The sequence below is a fragment of the Cyanistes caeruleus genome, chromosome 1, assembly GCF_971803275.1.
Source record: "Cyanistes caeruleus chromosome 1, bCyaCae1.hap1.1, whole genome shotgun sequence".
Classification (NCBI taxonomy): domain Eukaryota; kingdom Metazoa; phylum Chordata; class Aves; order Passeriformes; family Paridae; genus Cyanistes; species Cyanistes caeruleus.
Window position 1 is genome coordinate 134905000 of NC_141701.1, and position 24446 is coordinate 134929445.

A 24446-nucleotide genomic window follows, 5' to 3' on the forward strand; every position below is an offset into this window, starting at 1 on the left:
CCTCTCCTCTCCTCTCCTCTCCTCTCCTCTCCTCTCCTCTCCTCTCCTCTCCTCTCCTCTCCTCTCCTCTCCTCTCCTCTCCTCTCCTCTCCTCTCCTCTCCTCTCCTCTCCTCTCCTCTCCTCTCCTCTCCTCTCCTCTCCTCTCCTCTCCTCTCCTCTCCTCTCCTCTCCTCTCCTCTCCTCTCCTCTCCTCTCCTCTCCTCTCCTCTCCTCTCCTCTCCTCTCCTCTCCTCTCCTCTCCTCTCCTCTCCTCTCCTCTCCTCTCCTCTCCTTCCTCCTATGAGGAAGGATCAGTTTGCTTAAAAATACCAAACCACACCAAAATACACATGGGGAAAGATTTGTTTCTGATGAGGCAACCTAGATAGAGTGAAAGAGCAACACTATTAGGCATCTGGCATTTAGCTTCTATTACAGCGAACAGTAAGGACAGGTCAGTGATACAAACAAGAGAAATTAATTTCCTCACAGGAAGTGTACTGGCTGCCTTTTTAATTACATCTGTTCCAAATGTCTCCATTTTATGACTTTGAAAATGCGCACTTTATTTTTATACTTCAGTGGGTGATCATGCGCCTCGCTAGATGGGTAACTAGAGTATTATTGAGAGTGTTTTTTTCAAGGGTAAAAAAATCCCCAAAACCTCACAGCATTTTGGAAAACTTATAATTTAATAGGTATTTTGGATCATATAGGCATTGTATGGAATAATCTACATTGGTACAGAACTTCTAGGGCATCACCCCAACCCTATTTTGCATGATTATACTGGAATGCAGCTGCTTTTATATAGCCACCATCACTCTTCTTGTACCTAAGTCTGTCTCAAAGGTGCAGTAGATGCCTCAACTAACCAGATATAACCTGAGAGAAAGAAGTCCTTGAGTAGAGAGAAGAGGCTCAAAAGTCATCCTGACTTTGAATGTTAATTGTAGGACTGAGTGAAGATTTTCTGAATATACCGTTTTGTTGTGAAATACTTATTTTATTAAAGAAAAAATATTTTCAGGCATATTTGCACCACATTTCTAATGGTTTAGACTCCACCAGCCTCCCACTTGCCTTTTGGTTGTTCTGTTGGATTTTTTTGGTTCATACTTTCCCATTCCACCGTGCTTTTCTGGCTCATTATCTTTGTCCACAGATGGGATACATGCCTGGGAAATCATACTAGCACAGGGCAAGCTTGCAGTCACTCTACAAGTTCCCTAGCAAAATGCTCTCAGCTCTCAGTACTTCTTAACCCAGAACTACATGTGTTTCGTTATTTATTGTGTGTATCAATGGATTTCACATGGGAAACGATCAGCTTCAAGTTCAGCTTCACTTCTTCCGAAGTATATCTCAATATAAATAAAGTTCAGCCTCGTCTCTGAGTTCTCAGGTTGTAAAGATGTTCTTGTGAAGTCTTGGCAATCCTGGGAGCTGTCAGATATGTGATTACCCTAAGGAAAGTGGAATCTGCACATTTTTCAAAATGCAAGTTTCTCTACTGAACATGAGCAATCTGTGAGTTTGTAAGAATTTACAAATCTTATAAGAAGGGAGAATTGACTGGCTGAGTCTTTTTTTTTCTATGCAAGATGGACCTTTTTAGCCAAAATTGCTGGGGATGTGCAAAGCTACAAGTAACAGGGGAGAGAAAATCTATGACAGAAAAAAAATACCTGTAACAGAAAGTATCAGCTGACCATGACAACTGTGCTGCTCTGCCCTGCCTCACAGTCATCTGCTGACCTATAGGGCACAACACTCATAGCACAATGAATTAGGTATTTGAAATGTTTTTTACACATTTGCTATAGACAAAACCAACATTGTACCACCATACTAGGAACACATATTACCCTATTTCCTTCTCTTAACACTGAGTGTTGGATATATGCAACAGCTTGACTTTCCCTGCCCTTCCCTGTGATCTCTGCTCTTTCTGCCCTAGTCACTCAAAGCTCAGGAATGATGTAAGTCTCATTCACTGGAGACTTCAAGCTCTTGCCTCGAGCTCATCCTTCAGCCTGAAATGTGGGAGGCACGCTTGAGTCTCAGATCTGGTCATAGCAGATTTTGTATCTTGGCCACTTTGGTTGATGTTTCATGCATGAGAGGCTGCATCTCACTCTGCATTCCTACAAAGTATCATTTGCTGAGCCTGGGGCTAATATGAAATCAGCCTTGAAAGCAAGGAGGAGCAGATCCTGCAATCCTTATCTCCATCAGGAGACACTTCATGTACTGCCAGTGTAGACCAGAAAAGTAGACAGGGACAGAGATCTGTATTGATGCTGATGTCATGAAGCAGCATAATATCTGGGAAAAGTATCACAGATAATAACTTTTAATTTTAATAATACATTTTTGGTGAGGGGGGGAGTTTCAACAATGGTTTTCATTACAGATTTTGCAATCTGTTCTTCCGGCATTTTCAAGAGCTTTTTTTGGGCACCACAGTATAAAGCTATTAGAGAGTATTCAAAGGAGTACCATGGTGAAGGGTCTGTAGGGGAAGCTTTATGAGGAATGGCTGAGATCCCTTGGTCTGTTCAGCCTGGGATGAGGAGATTGAGGGGAGACCTCATTGTGGTCTTCAACTTCCTCACAAGGAGAAGAGGAGGGCCAGACACTCATCCCTTCACTCTTGTGACCAGTGACAAAACATGAGGGAGTGGCCTGAAGCTGAGTCAGGGGAGGCTTAGGTTGGATATCAGGAAATGTTCTTCACCCAGAGGGTGGCTGAGCACTGGAACAGCTCCCCAGGGAAGTGGTCACAGCACCAGCCTGACAGAGTTGCAGAAGTCTTTGGACATTGCTCTCAGGCCCATAGTGTGATAGTTAGAGTGCCCTATGCAGGGCCAGAAGTTGGACTTAATAATCCTAATAGCTTTCTTCCAACGCAGCATATTCTATGATTCTGTGATTCTATGTTCTCATCCCTCACATCCCTGCAATATCTTAATCTTTTTGTAAAGCCTTGTCATTTCAACAAGGTCTACTTCCATGAGTATACCCCTTATTGCTCTTTATTGCAACATGCATATCAAAGCCAGGCAACTAACAGAACACTGTACTTGCTTTTAGCCTTCCTCCTATACACACAATTGCATGTAGAGAAACAATCATCTAAGGTGTCTACTTCTATAGAAGCCTGTACAGCCAGCTAATACACAGAAAACTTTAAGCTATGTTAATGTCTCTGACAGTCTTCAGGATGTATGGTTATTCCAATGGAAAATCAAAATATACTAAATTAGTACCAGAGTGAAATACTGTTTTTCGTCCATGGTCTGATAATGTTTTATTTCACTAAAAAAAAAAAAATAAATAATGAAACCACACCAAAGATTAAGCCAAATTCACCCAGTAGCTCAGTGGGTCTCAACTTCAAACTTACAATCATTGGTGTTCTACTGAGGTAGCATATGGCCCATAGCTTTAATCTTGTTTGGTATTAGCAGTTAGCTAATACAATTCTCCATATGAAAATATTTTGCTTACGTTAATACAAATATGTTAAGTAAAGAGAAAGAGAAATGGTGATGCAAGTAAGTTAGCAGAATTTGGTAAAAATATTAAGCAGAACATTTGTTCCTCAGATTTGGACAGTGATAACTTACCACATTTATGAATAATTCTTTACATTTTTTATCACTTTCTGCCCCAGCAGCTAAATTAGTTTTACAACTATTAATTGAATTGTCTAACTTCACTATGCACTGGGTGATAGAAAGGATTATTAGCTCCACTTTACAGATAAGGAAACTGAGACAGGGAGAGGAAACAATTAACTGGAGATCACACAGGGAATCAGTCAGATAAATCCCAGATCTCTCCATCCAATGCATTAAGCACTGAACATTGCTACTTCTCTGCACAAACAGCCATCAGAAATGAGACACATTTCAAAGAGAAACAATTAAAGCAACATTTCATGCAAGATAAAAGCTTCTGAGATTCATCCTATGCTGGTGATCCCAAATGTTGTTCTCTTTTGTCTCTGTCACATTGTTTTAAGTGCAGCTTGTCCCCTCCTTCCTAGCTTCCTGCACCATCAGGCCAGGATGTGCAGCACATGCACTCCCATCTCTCCCGTAGCCCCCCTGCAAATATCTGCCCTACCTACATACTGCACACTGCTGTGTATGCACATAAACACTATTTCTGGTGTACAAAAACTGTTTCCAAGTACAAAAGCTGATCATTCCTTAGCACTCTGGTACATGAAACACGTCCACCTCTCCAAAAAGACAGTTTCTATACAGATAGGACATTTTTTAAATTAAGATAATAATGGGCAAGTTTAAAAGCAAGTTGTGCCAGTTTAAATTCTCTGAGAGGCTGAAGAGTGAGGGGTAACAAACAAACAAACAAATAAATAACAATATACCTTATATGTCAGAGATTTGCTTGGCCTGACACACACTCTGGGTGTCCAGAAGGGCTCTGGCATTGTGCAGCACTTGACAATTTCAGCTATCACTACTCTGAATAAGGTACTTGATTAAATTAATTAAAGTGGTGTTTATTAGCTGACAGACATTAATAAGCAAGCTGGTTAAACACTTGCCACAATGTATCAATCAACAGATTAGAATTTTCTTTGTTTACTGTAAGACTACATGTCTTTGTTATAATTACCTTAGTACTTAGGTCTAATCCTGAAATTCCATAAATCAACAGATATGTTGCCATTAATTTACACAGGAAAAACACCTAGACCTCTATAAAAACTATTTATAAAGCACTGTATGTAAGCAAATCAGGTGTCTATATGGTTATGCTTTTGAAGAACTTTAGTTTCTGGCTTTAGCACTTCTATGCATACTCTTGTCCCAAATTAATACTTGTACAAAAATTCTTTGCTCCATTTCCAACAGAGTGAATGCAGTATAATGACTTTCTTTTAAGGGGTCGGGTCTACGCCACTAAAGAAGAAAAGAGAATTATTACATAGCAAACATTAGGGCAGGTATGTAGATTTATATCAAACAAAACAAAATACTTCAAGAGATAGAATTAAGTATTCAAAAAATCTTGTTTGAGTTACAGCATTTTTGAAAACCATACTTAAGTTTTGTTGTGCAAGGTTGTAAAATAAAGCTTCCAAATAGCAGCACTGATCAAAAATCATTGTGTTTTTAAAACAGTTCTTAATGACTGCTAATTTAGTGTGGAAATAGCCTTCTAAAATGTTCAAAATTAAATAAAAGTATGTTTGTCTGGATTGGTTTCAGTGGAATCACTGGGAATATGACCTGATGAACAACTTTCTTAGTACTTGAAGATTAAGCTTCAAAAAACTATCTGGAAATAAAGAAAATGCAATTAGATAAAGTTAGAATGACTTACTAATCCATACTGACACTACAGCAGTTGTCTTTGCCTGTCGCTTCCCATAATTATAAATAGTTTTCTACTGGATTGTTCTAATGTCTCATACAAGGCCCAGAACATGAACACATTCTAATTTACCTATGACATTACTTAGCTAAAAAGTATAATGCATTGCATTTTAATACTTGGTCTAGATACATAAAAAAATCTTTATTTTTCTTGTGAGGTCAGTATTACACTTATTGACTCATAATTATTCTTGGAACTGGTCATATTTTGTTGGAACAAACTATATGATGTGTAAAGAATGCGAGATGAATACTTAAATTCAAAGTGAATGTGGTTTATAATAAGACTTTTTCAGCCTATCTAAGAAAAAGAATTTGTACTTAAAGACTTTAAAGACCTTTGTCTTCTTCATAACAGCTGTAATAGTCCTTATACTCAAAGCCACCTGTTTAGATTTCAGCTGTAGGCCATTACACACCTGTGACCTTCTCCCACCAGGAGGCACTGACCCTGTTCTTTCAGGGTAGAAGGGGCTCCGAAACCCAGGAAGTTCTTCTACTTCCAGTTATTGTACAGAGGGAAAAATTCATGGTGTATGATCTCATTAAATGCCTAGGGCATTTAGTGTCAAGGCACTGGCTTGTCATGTCTGGACACAGATTAATTTTCAAACTCATCTTCAGAAATCCTTCTCATCCTTGCCTCCCAAGTCCCAGTACAGAGGCTTTGTCTGCTTCAGTTCCATTTTAGATGCCAAGAAGAATTGAATGTTCTGCCACAAAATCCAGACTACAACTGCATCTGTATTAGTGCTGTGTTTTGAGGCATTTCAATTACTGCACACTGGTGCAGTTGACAGAACAGTGTTTACACTACCTCGGTTTCCTTTCTGGGATGTCTAACCTGATGGTGGTGCCCTATATGGCCACCAGTTTCGCTTCAGCCCTGATGGGGACACTTGTAACAGTTCTTGCTGCTCCAGAGCACGATGACATTGCAGTGAGTCAGTTCCATCACAAGTGTGTGTTTGAAGCAGATCTTCTGGCTGCCCCACTCTTTGATTGCACTACAGAGGAGTCTCAGAGAGACTAAACTGGATTCCTTGTAGGTGAAACTAAACTAGAGAATGTACCTCAGTTTCACCTAGGGCACTGCAGCTATTAATGGGCATTCAGTGTATAAGATCAGATGAGATCGAATTTGAAATACACTCTCTGAAACACACAGACTGTGGTCCTCAGCACCAGCTACCTCCCTCTGCAGGCCTAATCTTCTTGCAGCACACAATCTGCTAACCTAAACACAGCCTCAGAGTTTCAAATCATCATGTGTGGTCATGATGACTGTGGGGGTTTGGCAGTCCAACTCCAAACTGCTGCACAGTAAAACCCCTGGTCTGCACATCATGTAGATGTACAGGCCTCAGAACTGTTCGACTCTTCCTTCTATTGCACCAAATTACTCGATGTGGACATCATAGAGAGCTCTTTGCCATTAGGCAGTAGCCTTTGTCATGCCAACCAGAGGACAGGTATTTTAGACCTGTGAAAAAAATATATGCAGTTTTATCACAATTTTTACACCTGAAAACTTATGCTTATCTCTCTGTTGCTTTAACTGACAGACAGTAAAAGTGTTTTATGGCACTACTGACAGTAAGGTTGCAAGTAGAGAGCAGTGGGAGACCTGCCATCATAGAGACCTGAAACGGGTTGACGAGATTGGTTTTCATATCTCTGCTTAGTTAAGACTAAAATTCCATCAAGGAGCTTTTACTGATGGTTTATTTAAATCCTGCAAATGTAGTTTTATTTTATTAATGTTCTGTATATCAGATTAAATTTTGAATTTTTTTTTTCAGCTTTGTATAAAAAAGAATTAAGTATTTAAGAATTAAAAGTAGGAGTCATTGAAATATAAATAAATGCATAAGTGAAGTCAAATCCACCATAATTCTGCTGGTCTGATTCTGACTTTATGCTAGCATTAATCAGAACTAAAACAACTGAAAAAAAATTCAGAGTGATGTACTTCCAGAGCTGGTACTAGTGCACAGAATCACAGAATCAGAAGGTTGTCATCTAGCAACACAGCAACTTCTGCTGTTGCAGATTGCAAATACTAAACTAAGAAGGAAATCATGATGAAGCCTAAAATTAGTCTGATGCAAAGCCCAAGAGAGATGCTCCATGATATTTGTCAAAAGGGAACACGAAAGATTCAACCAAGTATTATTGGTCAGTATTTAAAAAGTGGAAATGAAGGTTTCCACATACCTCTGACTTCTGCCTTGTGATTTCAGTCTGCAATAGAAAATAACTTCTGACAGAACTACAGACAAAGACCAAGGCTGCTTTTGATTAAGTTACATCAGGGACCTGCACCATCTGTTTTGTATTGAAAAAGAATAATATTTTAAGGCACATTTATTTCAATATACTAAGCATCTTAAGAGCTCACATAGTCCTTTAAAATATATATTGAAAATAAAGTCCAACAGTGGAAACTGAGTGTCCTCAGCACCTTTCAAGAGACATTCAACAATATCAGAATAGCACTGTAAATGGAAAACAAGCCTAATATATATGATTATTTCCTGAATCCTTTAAAAATAAACACCATTAGGTATACTGTGCTACTTACATATTTTACATTCATATCCTGTAAGTTACAAAGAATAATCTCCAGTCATAACATTTACAGATAAAGTTGTTATACCATTATATAAAGAACTTTATAAAACAAAATGGATCTACTGAATTTTCATACACTAAACTTCAGATAAACTGGATTTAAAATACATAGGGATTTTTATTTTTTCACTGGATATGAAATTCACTGGTTTTGGTTTGTATAAATTTTCTCTTATTATTCTGATTTCACAATGTCCCTGCATTGTATGCCTTGGTGAATTCCCTAACTTCAGATTTTGTTAGCAAAAAGAAAATAATTTATGAACCACCACATATCCTTGAGCACTGCAGTTACAGATTTCTTTATACAATTTAGGCAACTCACCCATGCCAAGACAACTCTCTGCTGTCTTTTTAAATGAGATATCCAGCATCATGATAGATATCAAAAGGCCCTAATAGGATCTGGGTTTTTTTTAATGATTCTCAGAAACTGGAGTTACAAAGACCACTTCTCTGCAGCTTCCCTGTTTCCAGGCTCTGGCTGTCAGTGCAGCAGCAGTGCTGATGCCATAGGGGCTGCATGAGCAGCAGCACGGCTGCCTGGCTCACAGAATGGAGTGGGTCCCTCTGTTTGACATTCGTTTCCAGTTTTGGCAACCACAGTACAAGAACAGCGCAAGCATACTGGACCAAGTCCTGCAGACAGACACCACAATGTTTAAGGGACCAGAAACAAAACATGCAAGAAGATGCTGAGGTATCTGCATTTTTTTCAGTCTTGAGGAGAGATGACTAAGTGGGAATCCTGTTTCTGCTTTCAACTGCCTAGCTGGGTTTACAGGAAAGATGAAACCAGACTCTTCTCAGAGCTGAACAAGGAAAAGGCGACAGTCAGGTGGCAATAAAGGGAATTCCGAGTTTATACAGAAAAAGATTCCTCTGGGAGAGTACTAAAGGACAGGAATGGGTTGCCCAGAAAGAGCAGGAGTCCATCTTTGAAGATACCCAGACTTCAGTAGGACTACCCACTGCAACTTGAAAGCTGATTCTTCTTTGAGCAAGGGGCTGTATGTGGTGACCTCCAGTAGTCCTCTCCAACCAAATTCTAAGCCTATGTGCATGGTTTGCTACTCCTACCACAGTAATACATCTCATATCTAGCTTCTATATCTGCATCTATACACTAAATCTGTCATCTAGATCCTCATAATCCTGCATCCTGATTAATTCAAAACTGCTGCTTTCAGGCCATCTGTTATACATATTCCTTCCTTCCCCCCCTCCATTGAGTATAGACAAGATACAGTGGTTATGATATTCCCTAACCACAACTCTGACATTACTGCGTTTTTATGTCTCATCACAGCATTGTTTATCTCCCCCCACAGCACAGGAGATTTGCTTGCCCATTTGTCAGATTCTGCCACTGGGTTCTGCCTGTGCTGGCAGATCTGCATGGCAAATCGTAGGCTGTGACCAGTCCACTGAACTGGTGCATGAATGCCTTCCAGCCTTCCACATTCTTCTGCACAGAGTTCAATTACTGTGATTTTTTGGAGAAGCTGCCAGATGATGCGTAACTAGAAGGGTCGCAGTGTTTGCCAGTATCTTTCTTTAAAATGATGTGATACAGGTCAGAAGATTAGGGAATATGCAGAATGCGCTATGTTAGAAATGAAATTCAATTAAATAATTACATGGGTCTAGATAACAATATAAATAATCACAGCAGTTTTTCAAAATATGTGAGTTCCCACAGATATGGGTCCTGTTTGGCAAGAGTCTAGGTAACAACAATAAAAATACTGCAAAGGCTCTTAATTAATCTAACTTCATTTTCAGTCCAGTATTATTTAGACATTTTGATGGCTGTGTTTTTGGAGAAGACTGTAGGATGGTGTGCTCTATATAAATACATAATTCTGCAAAATAAAGTCCATCACAGAGGTCTGATCCACATACTTGTACATAGGCTCCTGGTGATCTCTGAGATGTCTTAGTTTCTTGCAAACCCACCACAGCCTCTGTCTGGGTACTATAGAGAGAGAACTAATCATACACTACATTTGGCAGCTACCTGAGGATTCCTGAGATCCTCTGGGATGTCTGAAAAGATATGGAGTACCTTCAAGTAAAGGTAACTAAATTGGAGGCCCTAGTCCCCAGTTTGTATGTAACTTGTAAAATAATAGAATAACAAAGGAAACAATTCTACAAAATACACTGAAATGATTAAAAAAAAATTGTGAGAACTCCAATGGAAAAAAAAAAATCACCATCAGGTATTCAGTTTCAAATGTATCAGCACTTGGCATGCTGGAATGGAAAGTACTTCCAGTGCTGGTGAGTCTGGTCCCTGCCGTCATTGACACAACCCATAATCCTCTCCAGACCTACAAGTTTTGTCCTTGAGCACATATCACCTGCTCTGCCAACTAACAGCCAAAGCTGGTAATCAGTTATAAACCCTAGATATATGTGATACAAATAAGGGTTATATTTTCCTGGAAAGATCTACATTTTGATTGTTTCTCACACTCTTTCCATTCTTTTGGAGTGTGTTTAGACCATGATTTTAAAGAACTGCCAAGATGGTTATCAAGCTGCAAGTTATGGAATACTTGTCTCCAACTATCTGGCTACAATGTTCTTAGAGAAAGTGGAAGTACTTGCTAGAAAACAGCCCTGCATTTTTCATGTCTTTAGGATAAAAACTACAAATAATGGTATCTCCTTTTGTACTGCCTTTGTCCATTTTGGACAGACAATCAGCTGTCTAAAAACTGATGTTTGGTTTATATGATTCCATATAAAAAGAGAAGAAATAAATTCAGGACAGATCAACACAGAAAAACAAAATCCTCATTTTCAAAATGGTCTGACAAATAAGCTTCACTAAGGAAAGATTAATAATGCAACTAATAAATTAGGATTTTACCAAACTCTCTGCTTAATGGGAAGTTAGAAATGTTTGTGGCTGTACCTCAAACTACACAGTCAACAGAGCTCAAACTGGACTGGACAGTCCAGACTGAAGAGAGCCCTGACTGGAACTGAGATGTGGATTTGATACTCTTCACAAAGGAAGGGAGCACTGCTAACTTCCCATATTTTTGGTCATGTTTTTGTTTGAAACTCTTCACTGGAAAGTTCAAAATAACGTAGAGGAGGACTACAAACAGTATTGCAAAAAATTAAAGGTAGTGTTCATCAAAACTATAGAAAGCCTTGTCCACAATGAGGTCCTAGACCATAAATTCACTGACTCTGTGAATATAACTACAGGAAAAATCTTTAATAGTACTGTCTACACTGGTCAAAATATTTGCATAATAAATTCACCAAAATACTCCTGAATGCATCCACATAATCATTATTCAGCACAATATATTATTTACAGATTGAACTTTACAGCTATGACCAGTAACATAAAAGCATTCTGACATGAAGTGTAACCTCTCATTTTACTTATAGTAAAGGATTCTTTTCTGGATATAGGTAACTTGTTATAACAGTCTCTATCTTTTTTGAGGATATTATTAACATATTCTCTCTTTCCTTAGCAGAGAAATTGAAAATAACTGATGGTGTTCATTTTCTTGCTGTATGTTTCTTCTGGTATAATAAGCACAATGTGGCTACAGCCTTCTATCTCTTTTATCTAAAATATGTGAGTGAATGTACAAGATGCTAGACTGTGGTAATCACATCCATTACATAACTGAACTTAGACTTCAGACCTGCCAAGTATTTCACACTGCTTGCAGGGCTCCTGCAGTTGGCTCCTGCCTGGCCTTCTCTTGCAGCTGGGATCCAACACACACATGTATTCAGCACTTACACAGATCCTTTGATTGGCTACATGAGATCATGGAGCAAGAATGAAGCTGTCACAAGCCTATGCCATCTTAATGGAGACCTTCTACTCACAGAGGTCCCGCTAGGGGATGTGCTCTCTGGGCGCATCCCACTTTTCCAGCTGCATGTTAGCCCCTCACTCAGTGCTCCCTCTGTCCCCTGGCCTCACACAGCATTCTCACAGGTACTGAAATAAGTAGGACTGAAAACACCGATATCTGATACCATGCAGTGCTCAGAACTTGCAGTTTATTATGAAACAGACAGTGCAATAAATCCCTCTGTATTATATTTAGTAATGGTATCATTTGTGTCATTCAGGAAAGTGATCTGGATAGTTTTGTAAAACCCCATGGCTTTGAATAAATCACTTCCTGAGTGAAGTATTTGACTGATGAGACACTAACTGTCCTACAGCGAGAGAATTATTCAGGCTGGGAAGATGACAGGTTCAGAGCCCGTAAAACAATAAGCCATAGAGAGGCTGGAAAGAACAACATGTACAAAAGACCAAAGGGCAATTGTCACTATCCCTGAGTAATGACCATAACAACAGGTGCTAAAACATACAATACAACTATGTAGTACTAGCCAATTTCTAAACTGGCAGAAAGCTCAATAGCCAAGTGAAACCCTTTTATAAGCAAGAGAGTCTCATTAGCACAATGAAAAGGACAAATAAAAATGACTAGGTTTTGTCTGCAATACACATTACAGTTGCCTGCAATGTGAAAGAGCTTCCTGTTTTCTGCTTATATTTGATCTCCCTAAGCCATAGCTAATACAATGGTTGCCAAACGGAAAATAAGTAGAATTTGTTGTTAAAATTGTCTATGACCTTAAAATGGTTATATTTTTCCCCCATCTTTCTTTCAAATGAGATCTCTGTCTTACCAAATACAATATATAACTATTCCAATTTTCCTTCTCGAAGATGTTTATTCTTTCTTATCTAGCCTGCCTGTCATATCTTATTATAATTTACAGAAATCTGAAATACACTGTTCTGATAAACCTGTCAGAATAATAACGGGAACACTTATAGTTAATCATTGTGATAGGGTCTCCATATTATTTTGGGAAAGATAGAACTGAATATTATGAATAATGCTAAATGTAATTTATATGAATATATAAACCCTTACCAGTGGTTTCAATTTTCTAATAAGCTTGAAATTTATCAGATACTAATTGCTAATAAGCATGATTCATTATGATTTACTATCACAGATTTACTATTTGTGACAATGAAGTAAGACAACAGACATAGACACAGAGTATTCTTGAAAACTTAAAAAAAGTTGTAGCTATCTATAAGTCTGCCTTATATAATATAAAATACTTGTTCTAAAGGATGTCAGTATGTCTGTGTTGGTCATCAGTAAATATGTTACTCTCAGCCTTTTTTTTAATATAGCATGCAACCAGGCTGAGGTAGCTAGAGATAAGGATTGGCATCAAGCTGTCATTTGGGGAAATATTGCATCTAGATTCTTCAGGTCCAGTCAGGGAGACCTGAAGGGAGATTTATCTTCTCCAGTAAATTGCTAATGACTTCAACACTGAATTCACGAGTTCTGGGAACAGAAAATATAAACCCCAGAGAATGACTTTTTTTGTTTGAAAGGCACATTAGCTGTAATCCTAAGCATATGACCCTGCCCCCTGCACAAATATAGGAAAATCCAACAGAACAAGCAAAACCATTCTTTGATTTATTTCTCTGACTGCTCATGCTCTAGCTTTGTCATCAAGCAATCCATTTCAGCCTCCTCTGTGCACCTCACATCTCTTCTCATTTTGCTGTTTTTCACTACAGCTCTTCTTGCTGCTACTCCCTCCTAAGTCACACACAAATAGATTTAGTCATGAACATTTAATGGCAAAGGCCTTTGAAAATGATAGAACTAAATTCTTTTTGTCTAGTTGATAGCTTGCAGCACCAAACGAAACAGAATCATTAAATGGTTCAATGGACTAAGATCAAAGGGAAACACCTGTAAGCAAAATCCTCCATTATCCTTTCACTGTCAAAAGTAATTGTTGCTAATTGAACAAGTTTGTTTAATTGTAATATAGCTCAAGAGACCATATCCTGAGCTGCTGGAAACAGATCTGGTTCTGCTGAAGTCAGCTCAGCTAATCTATAGCAACAGAGGAACTGTCACAAGGAAACAGTTAACCCATTGCTTAACTGCGTGGGCTGCATTTGCAACCAAAAATGTCTCAAAAGTTGGGCTGAATAAGAACAAAAATGATCACATTAATCTTTGCCTAATTTGATGTGAGAAGCTATTTAATACACACTGATATCAGTAGAATAAAAAATGTCCAATAGAATTTTATGCAGGCCAAATTTTAGATATGCCAGCAGGTCTGCAAGCAGACATCAGCCATCATTTGGTAAATGCTTTTAAAATCTGATTTCTCTTTGCAAGCAAGCAAGCTTCTCTCCTACCTGCTCAGTTTAACACACTGCCACAATAAACCAGGAAGCAATGAAAAGCGGTGCTAGTGTACAGATTTAGAAGTTAAGAAAGCAAATAAATCCAGCACATCTTCAAATCAGTCATCTTTATGAAAAGAGCTCAAAAAAAAAAAAATTAAAAAAGGGGAGTGCTGCTGAGTACCCTGGTTTGAGCGTGCTCAGCTTCATGTGTCTTGTGTCAGGAACTAAAACCCATGAACTCTCTGACTTGCATCCTTCCCCTTCTCACTCCTGCTTTAATTCTGCAAGACAGTTACTGAATGTGAATGGTGTAAAGAACAAGATTCTGGGGTACCACAAAGACAGACCTTGTTCCATCTGGGTACGCTAATCATAAGGAAGGCAACAAAACACAATTATATATCCAAAAGCCTTTTCCAATACCATTACTCTCTGCATTGGAAACCATATCTTCAAGACTGAACTTCCCAGGCTCTTCAGATAGTTTCTGCTCTGCTCTATAAATGAGCCATGTAAGGCAACTAACTTTGAATTACTGCTCTTCTGGACAACAGTGATTTTGCAAAACCACACAGCATTTAGCCCTAGTCCGATTTATGCATAGGAAAAGGAGCATTAATACGTATTTACTCAGAAATTAGGAATGGGCGAGCACAAAAACTGTAATTCTTCTTGAGTCAAAGGGAGTGCAAGATCCAATGACACCTAACTGAACACAGGAAAAGCAGAAGACAAAGGACGGCTGTGTTGAACAAAATGTTACTTAGTATATTATTCAATATCCTAAACTAAATGCAGCTCTGAAACAATTCTACAGAATTCTACAGGTGCAGAAATCCTACCAAAACTCCTAAATACACCCTAACAAACACCTAAAATGACTGGGCTGACGACCAGTTCTTTAACATCCAGAAATATGGAGCATTTTGGTAGTCTGACAATACGCCAAGGTAATTTTCAACACAAATTATGCCAAACCAAGAACTGGATAGTAACCGACATGGGAAATATGTGAAATTCAAATTAATTTTAAGTAGAAATAAAAGTCTCATTTATTTCCATGCAGTTCAAGGTCTCTGACTAAAGCACGGTTTATTTTGGTTTTTGTGCTCCACTTAGTCTAGCATTTTTAGGAGCAAAAATATAAGAAGATTGTGGCTGATAGATCTAAATGTATAACTAGATCTAACTGGAAATGTGAGAGACACTATTCTGACAGTAAGGCCTGGCACTGCAACCAGGCCTCAGAGACAGCAGTGCTGGCTCCTTCCAAGTTACCATGGGTTCGTTAAGCAGTTGGCCAGCGAGATGCTGGATTCTCATGTCTGGCCAAAGCAATCCAAAACAAGTGTTTGTAGGGTGTGGGACAAATAGGTGTGCTGAATCTTATGAAAGTTCCCCTAACTGACTGTGATGAGAAAAGGGAAGAAACAAGCTTGAAGATATTAAGATATTCCTAAATACATGTATCTGACTTTTTGCAATAGTAACAGGCTATTGATGTACTCTCACAATTTAACATCAGAAAGGACAACAGAGAGACATATCCTAGGTAAAAGTAAAGAATGTAATAAATAATAATTAAAAGTAATATATACACTGACAACTTAAAATATTTTAAATAATATTGGGTTCATTTCTGAACCCATTTTCTAGACATAAAGGGAATTTCCAGTTAAAAAAACCAAAACAACACAATGGGACTTTCATCCAAACTAGCATCTTTCTCAGGAAAATTTATTTTTATGACTCATGTGCATAACCTCAAGCTTTAAAATGTTTGTTTCTTTTCTGTTTTCCAAACTAAAAAAAGCAAACCCTATACAGGGAATTTTCTTCCTCTCAGCTGCAGCAATATTTTGCCTTAAGATTTTAGAAGTTGCACAGTAAGAAAACATGAAGTGCAGCTGTAATTGTGTACTTTGTGCTGTTTTTTGAGTTTGAGAGAGTTATGTAAATTACAGAGTAGATTAATAAGAGGAACTGAAGAAAAGTAAAAAAATTGCTCAATTTCCCCTATGAATCTGAAAGAAACAGGGAGAGAAAGAAAAGGGCCAAACCCTGAAATTCTGATATTCTATATCAATAATTATAAGAGCAAAAACTTTGATAAAAAATAATTTTTATTTTGAATGCTGCAGTATTGAATCAACTTAAAAATATTCATTAAACTATCTTCTATATTTTGTGACTCTAGCCTTCAAATGCAAGATAAGAACAGTTATCATTCCTTGCTGAAACATAGCCTTTGGCAAGGCTTCAGAGGATTGGTGCTGCTACAATAATGGAAACAATGCAGCACAATTTGTCCTGAGGACACCACAGAATATTTCTTCTTTGAAGAATGAAGCTGTACATTGAAATTTGGGCAAGAAAAGTCTTGGGTTTTTTAAACACAATCTGTATATTTCTTCATTGGCACAGGAGATTGTGGTCTCTGAGAACAGCTGATATCAAACAATCAGTCCAGGATGACACTTAACAGTGTCCCTGAGAAATTATTCAGTTTAGCCTTTAAAAGGATCTATGTCTTGGGAAAACAAGTTTAAAATATATTTGCTAAGAGATGTGAAAATATTTAGGCAGAATTATCTGATCTATGTTAGATATGAGGTCAAAATTTTCTTCAGTTTCTTCCCTTCCTTCAGTCATTCCTTGCAGTCATCCTGCAACTTCTCTGATAATATCTACAGTTTTCAAATACCACTTTAGATAAAAACCATACTTATATATGTTCATTTATTTTAGTTGACAGTGGTCTCTGCTGACCTACATTTTTTTTAAAAACAAAAAATGTGACAGTTACGGTGATATAAAACACAATCTCATTTTCTTGGGATACATATGCCCAAAGAAACAAATGTGCCACATATTGATTTCCCAGGTACTACTCAAGCATCCCCTTTCTGATTTTGTAATGTTTACATGCTGCAGCAACAATTTTTGAGGACCTTAATGAATTTAATCTCAAAACACTGTGTATGATGAGAACTTGAGAAGTCCCCAGTCTCATAGGAAGAAATTCACCCATAGAAATACTAAAGTATTTGGTAATTTCTGTTAAATAACTAAGTTGGTTAGATTTTCTGCAGTTTATTCAGGATTACACAGAATGTGTCTGTATTGAGACTGCGGTCTCAACTCCTGCAGTGAAGTGAAAGCTTAAAGCTTTCACTGCTGAACCACCTGTCCCCTTCTGAGAGTCTCAAACTATTAAGTGCACACATACACAGGCACTGACATGATGTACCATGACCAGCACTAGGTACAAACTGTGGCTGCAGGTCATCAGTTTCTAAATGATAGTGCTACTATCCTTAGCTGGTTGCTAAAAGTGATAATTCAAGAATTGCATTTTATTGTTTTATTGAAAAGAATACAACTACATTGGGGGAACATTTTTCAATACTCCTATACTATACACTTGTTCTGGCAGAGTGCCTATGAAAATTGAAGGCTTACAAATCTCACTTGCAAATCAAAAGAAGGAAAGGCTTGCTCTCCATTGTGATTTTTTTTCCCTCTAGAGAAAGAGGTCCATTTACATTGAGTATTTTAATGTGAGAAATAATACAGAAAACTGAAATGCCAAGATGATGTGTTGTAAATTCATCACTCCTTAAGCCAGCTGCTTCTTGTCAGAAAAGAAAAGTTCCTTTTAAGTGTCTTTTGAGACTGATATAAAACAAGTTATATGACAACACTGTTTGTACTGTATGTCATCAGGTATTTCTTAAAGCATAAATTACGAATGATATTTTTTTAAAAAAAGAATTATTTCATACAAGCAATCCAGCAAATAGTAATTCTGCTTCTGATGTTTCAGGAAATGAGAAATTACTCCCCCAGTGGCACTTCCAGTAAAAGCAGAAAGATAATTTCCAACACTTCAACATGCAAATTTCCAACACTTAAATTCAACAAGTGCTTTGATTTGGCAGTAGCTTATTCATTTAAATCCCTTTTGAAATTAAATATTTAAAATGTTTTAAAATGTTGTTCCCCAAAATTCTTTCAAATATGTTTCTAATTCCTACTTAATTTTTACTTTTTTTTAAAAATAAGCTTTAAATTAATAAAACTGATTGGTCTCTTCATAGGACAGCATACAAATTCTACAGTGGCTTTATCAACAGTTTAGTCACAAAATTTCATTAAATGGTGTAGTTAATTAGTTCTAGTAGTTATAAGTCCTTTTTCACTTTATTAGGTATTGAGTCTCTAGGAAGTTATTTTATTTCATAATCTCCTATCTTATATACAATATGTATTATTTTGGTTTGTATATTTTTTAGTGTTAGAATAAATTATATTCCAATTAAACATTGAGTTCAAGAAGTGTTTGGACAATGCTCTTAGGCCCGTGTTGTTTTTCTTGGGGCTGTCTTGTGCAGGGCCAAGAGTTGAACTTAATGATCCTTGTGAATCCTTTCCAACTCAGAATATTCCATTATTCTGTGGATTCTGTAATTTCTGACCATTTGTCTGTTGTGAGTTTTCATGACATTTTGTAGCTGTTCTCATTTGTTCTCTCCCTTTGCTTCCTTATTGGTAAGCTGTCACTGACACATTCAGAATATTTTCACAAAGTTAAATTTAAAAATATTTTTCTTGATATATTTGTATAATTTTTCCGAAATACAGATAAAAACGCTGCAATTCTGTGTCTGTATTTCATTGCCAGTTCTTATGGCAAATACAGATGAAAGTAAAGAGTCTTCATTCTGTCTCTGCAGGCTTGACTTTCTCCTGGTCATCTGCTGTAGTCCATCTTCCTTTCTGTTTCACAAAACAGACTCACACTCTTTTTTTCACAAAATTTGTGAAAAGTCCTGGCTACAAGTCTGAGACTACCTATGTGTTTCCTACCTGTAGAAGACACTTTAGTCTTCAAGGACAACCGGGCCCATTGTTCCATATGAGTGTATTGAAATACAGGGTGAACACGTCCCTCTTCTTTCACATGGACTCTGCATCATTGTGTATCTTTTATGTGATCATTCATATGAAATAAGGAAAATATCTAACCAACTAGCAGTTGGCCAGAATTATGTTTGAAATAGCAGTAAGAACTACCATTATTGATGACAAGAAAAAGACAAGCTTTCCCAGTAATGGATATTGTTGTGTTTGGGATAAAGAGATTCCAAACAGCAGCTAAATGGGGTGCTTGATCACTGTATCTCCACACCCTCAGCAGGATGCAGGACAGAATTGGAAAAAGAGAAGCGAGAAAACAACAAATGGCTCAAGATTAAGACTGCTTAATAATAAAGAAAAAGTTTTTAAAAACCCCAATGATCTGCAAAGACTTAGCACCTCCCACCAGCAGGTAAGTGCCCAGCCAGTTCCCAAACAACAACTACCTTGAGAAGACCACCCTCCAGCTTTATTGCTGAGCCTAATGTGATCAGGCATAAAATCACCCTTCGGTCAGTCGGGGTCAGCTCTCCCAGCTGTGTTCCTGTCCCAAACTCCTGCCCACCCCCTGCCTACCCCTGGTAGGGCAGCGTGAGAAACAGAGGTAGCCTTGACAAGCGCTGCCTAGCAAGAGTGTTATTAACACAGTTCTGGTTACATACCTACAACATGGCAACATACAAGCTGCTATGAAGAAAATTATCTGCAGCCCAGCCACACCCAGCACAGAGTTAAACTCAGATTTTTGCCTTTATATTTACATTAATCTCTTACATTTATAGCACCTACCCGTCACTGTGGTGTCTGACTGTTTAAAGTCCATGAAGAAGTTAGGGAAGCTGGTGACTTCACCAAAAGTTTTGTCTTTCCTTTCCTGCCAGGGTGAGACTCTACTAACCACTGTAAAATTGAGAAATCCACTGGTCAGGCTTTATGAAAAGTCAGTCAGTCAGTCACAAAGTTTGTGAAAACAAACCGTGATTTCTTCTGTCTCCAGAGGTACCAGTCAATATAAACTGTTCTTGACCTGTCATCACAGTTGCTTTCCAGGGAAGATGATTATAAATCCCCATGAATTTTCTATAGGAGTTACGATGTTAAAAATGGAGGGAGATGCCTTCACATGTGTCTTACCTGTGGCTGAAAATGACGCACTGGCTCTTCTGTTATGATGGTATTCATTTGTTATAGTGTGAGGCCAGGACATGTTTCTGTCATGATCTCAACAGAATAATATGGCTTATAAAAATAGAACTAAATTCATGCTTGTAATGTAACATTGTGAGAAATTTGGGGAGAAAGCAATTATATTTGAGATTAAAAGCAATCACAGGAGAGAGAAGATAGAAGCTGTTATTTCTTTACCTATTACTACCTGACTTTGAGGGCCCAAAATGATTATATTTGCCTGTTTTCTGTTACTCCTGCATATACTGATAGCAATTATGCTGCATTTCAAGTAGAAAATGTTATTTGATTTCAGAATTCAGTTTAGGGTTCCTTCCAAAACAGCCCTGGCTGGCAAAAGAGAACACTGGAATGAATTATTATTCAGATGCTAATACAATTCTCCACATGGCACCTCTTCCTCCATCACCAGCCCAGGGCTGAGAAGAGAGGAGGTCGCTCCTCGGGCCCTGGTGTGCCTCTGTGCTGATGTTCTGCGCACAGGGCTCTGACAGAGGTTTGCCTGCGCTGTGGAGAGGCATGGGAGAGGTTGTGTCCATTTTACCCATTTCTCCTGAAAACTGTTGGCTTCCTCTTTTTTTTGTTGTTGTTTTGTTTGGGGTTTTTGTTTTGTTGGGTTGTTTTTGTTTGTTTTTTTCCCCATTAACGCTTTGAAAATAGTGAAACAGGATAGAGAAAATCACAAAAGGAAGGTGTGAACATGGCAAGTTGCAATTTTCAGACAGACTGTACGCTTTTGTTAATTTTCTGAAATTATGTCTTTGGGTGAGGACGTAGCCTTTTCCTTTAGCCTGCAGAGGTAACTGATTCCTTTTCCCGTCATTATTACCCAGGGCCCATCAACATCAACCACTTGAAGTTTCCCTCAAAGCAGCGTCACCAGCACTTCGGGAGTCGGGATGCACTGTGAAGAAATGGATTATACGCATGTGTCACGGCGAAACGCTTCCCCGAAGACTTCTGGGAATTCACATGAAACGCTCGAAGCCGTTGCCCAGGGACAACTGGGAGAGGGGAGGGAAGGAGGCGCGGGGGCGGCGGGCGCGGCCTCCCTCAGGCGCGGCCTCCCTCAGGCGCGGCCTCCCTCAGGCGCGGCCTCCCTCAGGCGCGGCCTCCCTCAGGCGCGGCCTCCCTCAGGCGCGGCCGCCGCCGTCTCCCGGCAACGGCGAAACAGCGGCGCGGGCGGCGCTGCGCGATCGCCCCCGGGCGGCGCGGGGGCTGCGCTCCGCCTGCTGCGCGGCAAGGGCGGGGGGCGACGGCGGATCTGAGGGAAACTGGGCCCGGGGTAGTGAGCACAAATCGCCGGGTACTGCCCCCGGGTCGCGGCGGTGCCGGGGCGGCATCGGGCAGGTGGTGCGTTAGCGGCCGGAGCCCTCGGGCCGTGCCCCGGCTCCCGGTGGGTCTGGCTCCTCGGCGCTTGTGAGCGAATTGAGGGCCACGTGTCTGTAGACTTTCAAAGTAAGTTAAAGTTTTAAAATAATGGGGTTTTTTAGCTGTATCGTCCTTCCAGGTACCAGAAGAGAACTTGGAGAAAGCACGGAGCAAGAATACTTACGATGGCATGTAGTGGCAGGAGCAGGGGGAATGGGTTTCAATTAAAAGAGAGTAGGTTTAGATTAGATATTGGGGAAAAAAAAAATTACTGTGAGGGTGGTGAGGCACTGGCACAAGTTGCCCAGGGAAGTTGTGGATGTCCCATCCCTGAAGGAGTTCAAGGCCAGTTTGGCCGGAGCTCTGAGAAACCTGGTCTAGTTGAAAGTGTGCCCTGCCCATGGCAGCGGGGTTGGAACTAGATGATCTTCAGGATAACCTTCCAACCATCATTCTAAGGTTCTATAATTTTTAAAGGCATACCTTGAAGATTCCTCCAACCACAACCAAAAAGCCCACTAAAAACCTACTGTCTGTGTGGTATGGGTAGCTGCCCATTTAAGAAGAGCAGTGACAATCACAAGATTTATATTAAAATTGTGGTGTTTAGTAACAGCTGAAGTGTATCACTATAAACTTAAATAAAATTTAAACCCAGACAGAGAATATCCTGCACTGGAGGGCTCCTCACACTATTTCATACTATAAACTGAGAGTTTAGGAATTGTTGTCAGCAATGGGTGGACATATTCAGCAGATAACTGTACCAGTATTTTTAGTTGTAAACTGGGAAACAAGAAACTGCATTAAGGAAAGACCTGCCATAAGGAAACTTAGATGGTAGAGAAAAAAGAATTTTATTTAAAAATCTAGATAGATAATATGGAAAAAGAAAAAGAAAGCTCACTTTATTGAGATGTGGAATTTTTGTGTGACAGTAACATGAAAGGTATGAAATCTAAAATTCTATGGATTGGAGATAAGAATAAGAAGAAATCCAACTGGGCACAGAAGTTTTTTCATGAAAGAACATTAACTGGTGATTAGGCTTTTAGGGGGAAAACCCTACCTTATTTATTAATATTTCAAGGGTTTTGGGACTTTTGTAGACAGGAATTTCAAAGCAAAATATAGATCAGCTGGTAGAGAAGCACTGTCTGTAGTACAGAACTCTTAAAATCTTTTTGGTTATCTGAAATTATCATCTATAAGAGATAGTCTGATACTTATGCAAAGTAAAGCCTTCTGCTTTCTATTGTTCATTGACAGTGAGCAAGATCACTTTCACATTTATTGATGGAAGCAACATTTCTTTTTTTTAACTTCCTTTTACTTTTGTAATTTTTATCATGTTGCCATTTTCTGATTGTCTAATATTCCTCTAACACAATGAATACCAACCTGGGCTTATTTGTCCACTGGTGTCCTTACGTTTGCAAATCTGCTGCCTGCATATTTGTTTTAAACAGCAACAAATGTATTTTTTTTTTTACTTTTTTTTTTTTGTTTTTTTTACTGTTAGCATAATAAAACCTAGTAAATGAGTAGTTAAAATTAAACAATAAAACCCTTGCAGACATAATCATCAAAATCATGAACGTGATAGTAACACATCTGAGATATTTCCCGTGTTGACAAAGAAGAATGAATATAACTTTGTACAATACAGGAGAAGATTCATCTGGGATGTTCAGCAGAGGTCATCCATGTTTTCAAAAGGATTTAAAAAACGCTTATGAGGATAATCTTTCTGAGGCAAAAATTCAGAAAAGGAAACAGCCAATACATTTCTTTGAAGAGAAAATTATTAATAGAAGCAGTTTTCATATTCTTATATTCTTACTGGGTCTTGGAAAAGTTAGGGCTAAACTTAGAGTTTATCTCATTTCCTGGGGTTCTACTTATGTTGTGGTGTTCTTTACTCATAATTCATGTGTGTGTGTGTGTGTGTTTTGTGGTTGCTGTCTTTTTTTGAAATTGAGTCCCCTTTACAGCCTGCAGAAACTCTTTTGTTGCCTTTGCTATGTCGCATCACAGCTGTTTTTCAGAACCTATTTATACTGTTCAAAATAACTTCATTTTCTGAAAAATACTTCATACTTTTCAACTATACTTTAGTTAGCCAGACGGTGACATATGACCATGTCTTCTTGCTCTTTTGCTTGTATATGCATAAACTACATATTTGCAGTGGTAAACTTTTTTACCAAGAAAGGAAAGAACAAAGGATTTCAGTATGTGCAGTGTGAGAAATTCTTTGATTGAGGTTGCAGTTTTGCATCCTTACAATAGACAGAAACTGTTATGTATGTAATATAAATATATATGAAAAACATTATTACAGATAATATATTATATGTATATCATGAATTGAAATAGATATGAGGCTAAACATTCATTTTGTGTTCCATTTAGGATTTTTATTTGTTAAAAGCCTGACTATTCTATAAAATTTTACTATAAGATATAATAATTATAATGTTTTACAATTTTTATTGAAACATTGTTCAATGAATAACATGCTTCTTTCTAAAGCAATCTGAACACTTCAGTCAACAGCATGTGTCTTCAGAAAGTTTGCGAGTCCCCTTTTTTGAACATCTTTTTATGTAGATAAGTCTTTAAACATTCTGGTTGCATTTAGATACATATTTCTGTAGTTATTTAAATTAAAAGAGGTCCTGCA

General features: G+C 38.3%; 2 protein-coding genes across 16 annotated transcripts in view; one reads left to right on the forward strand and one right to left on the reverse strand.

Annotated features, from left to right (window-relative positions):
- Positions 1-21515, reverse strand: part of PIP4K2A (phosphatidylinositol-5-phosphate 4-kinase type 2 alpha) — a 151545-nt gene extending 130030 nt beyond the window's left edge. Inside the window, exons 1-2 of the mRNA XM_086860651.1 lie at positions 20336-21515; positions 19991-20101 (exon numbers count right to left, since the gene is read on the reverse strand). The gene's annotated coding sequence lies outside the window, so the exon portion shown is untranslated. The remainder of the gene's footprint in view (positions 1-19990; positions 20102-20335) is intronic.
- ARMC3 (armadillo repeat containing 3) overlaps positions 21342-24446 on the forward strand; it is a 63068-nt gene continuing 59963 nt past the window's right edge. For 5 of the 15 annotated variants that reach the window (XM_086860623.1, XM_023920177.2, XM_086860581.1 and 2 more), the window contains exon 1: positions 21395-21847. The gene's annotated coding sequence lies outside the window, so the exon portion shown is untranslated. Of the gene's footprint in view, positions 21848-24446 lie in introns of all 15 variants that reach the window. The other 10 variants (XM_023920178.2, XM_086860597.1, XM_086860616.1 and 7 more) reach the window with 8 other exon arrangements.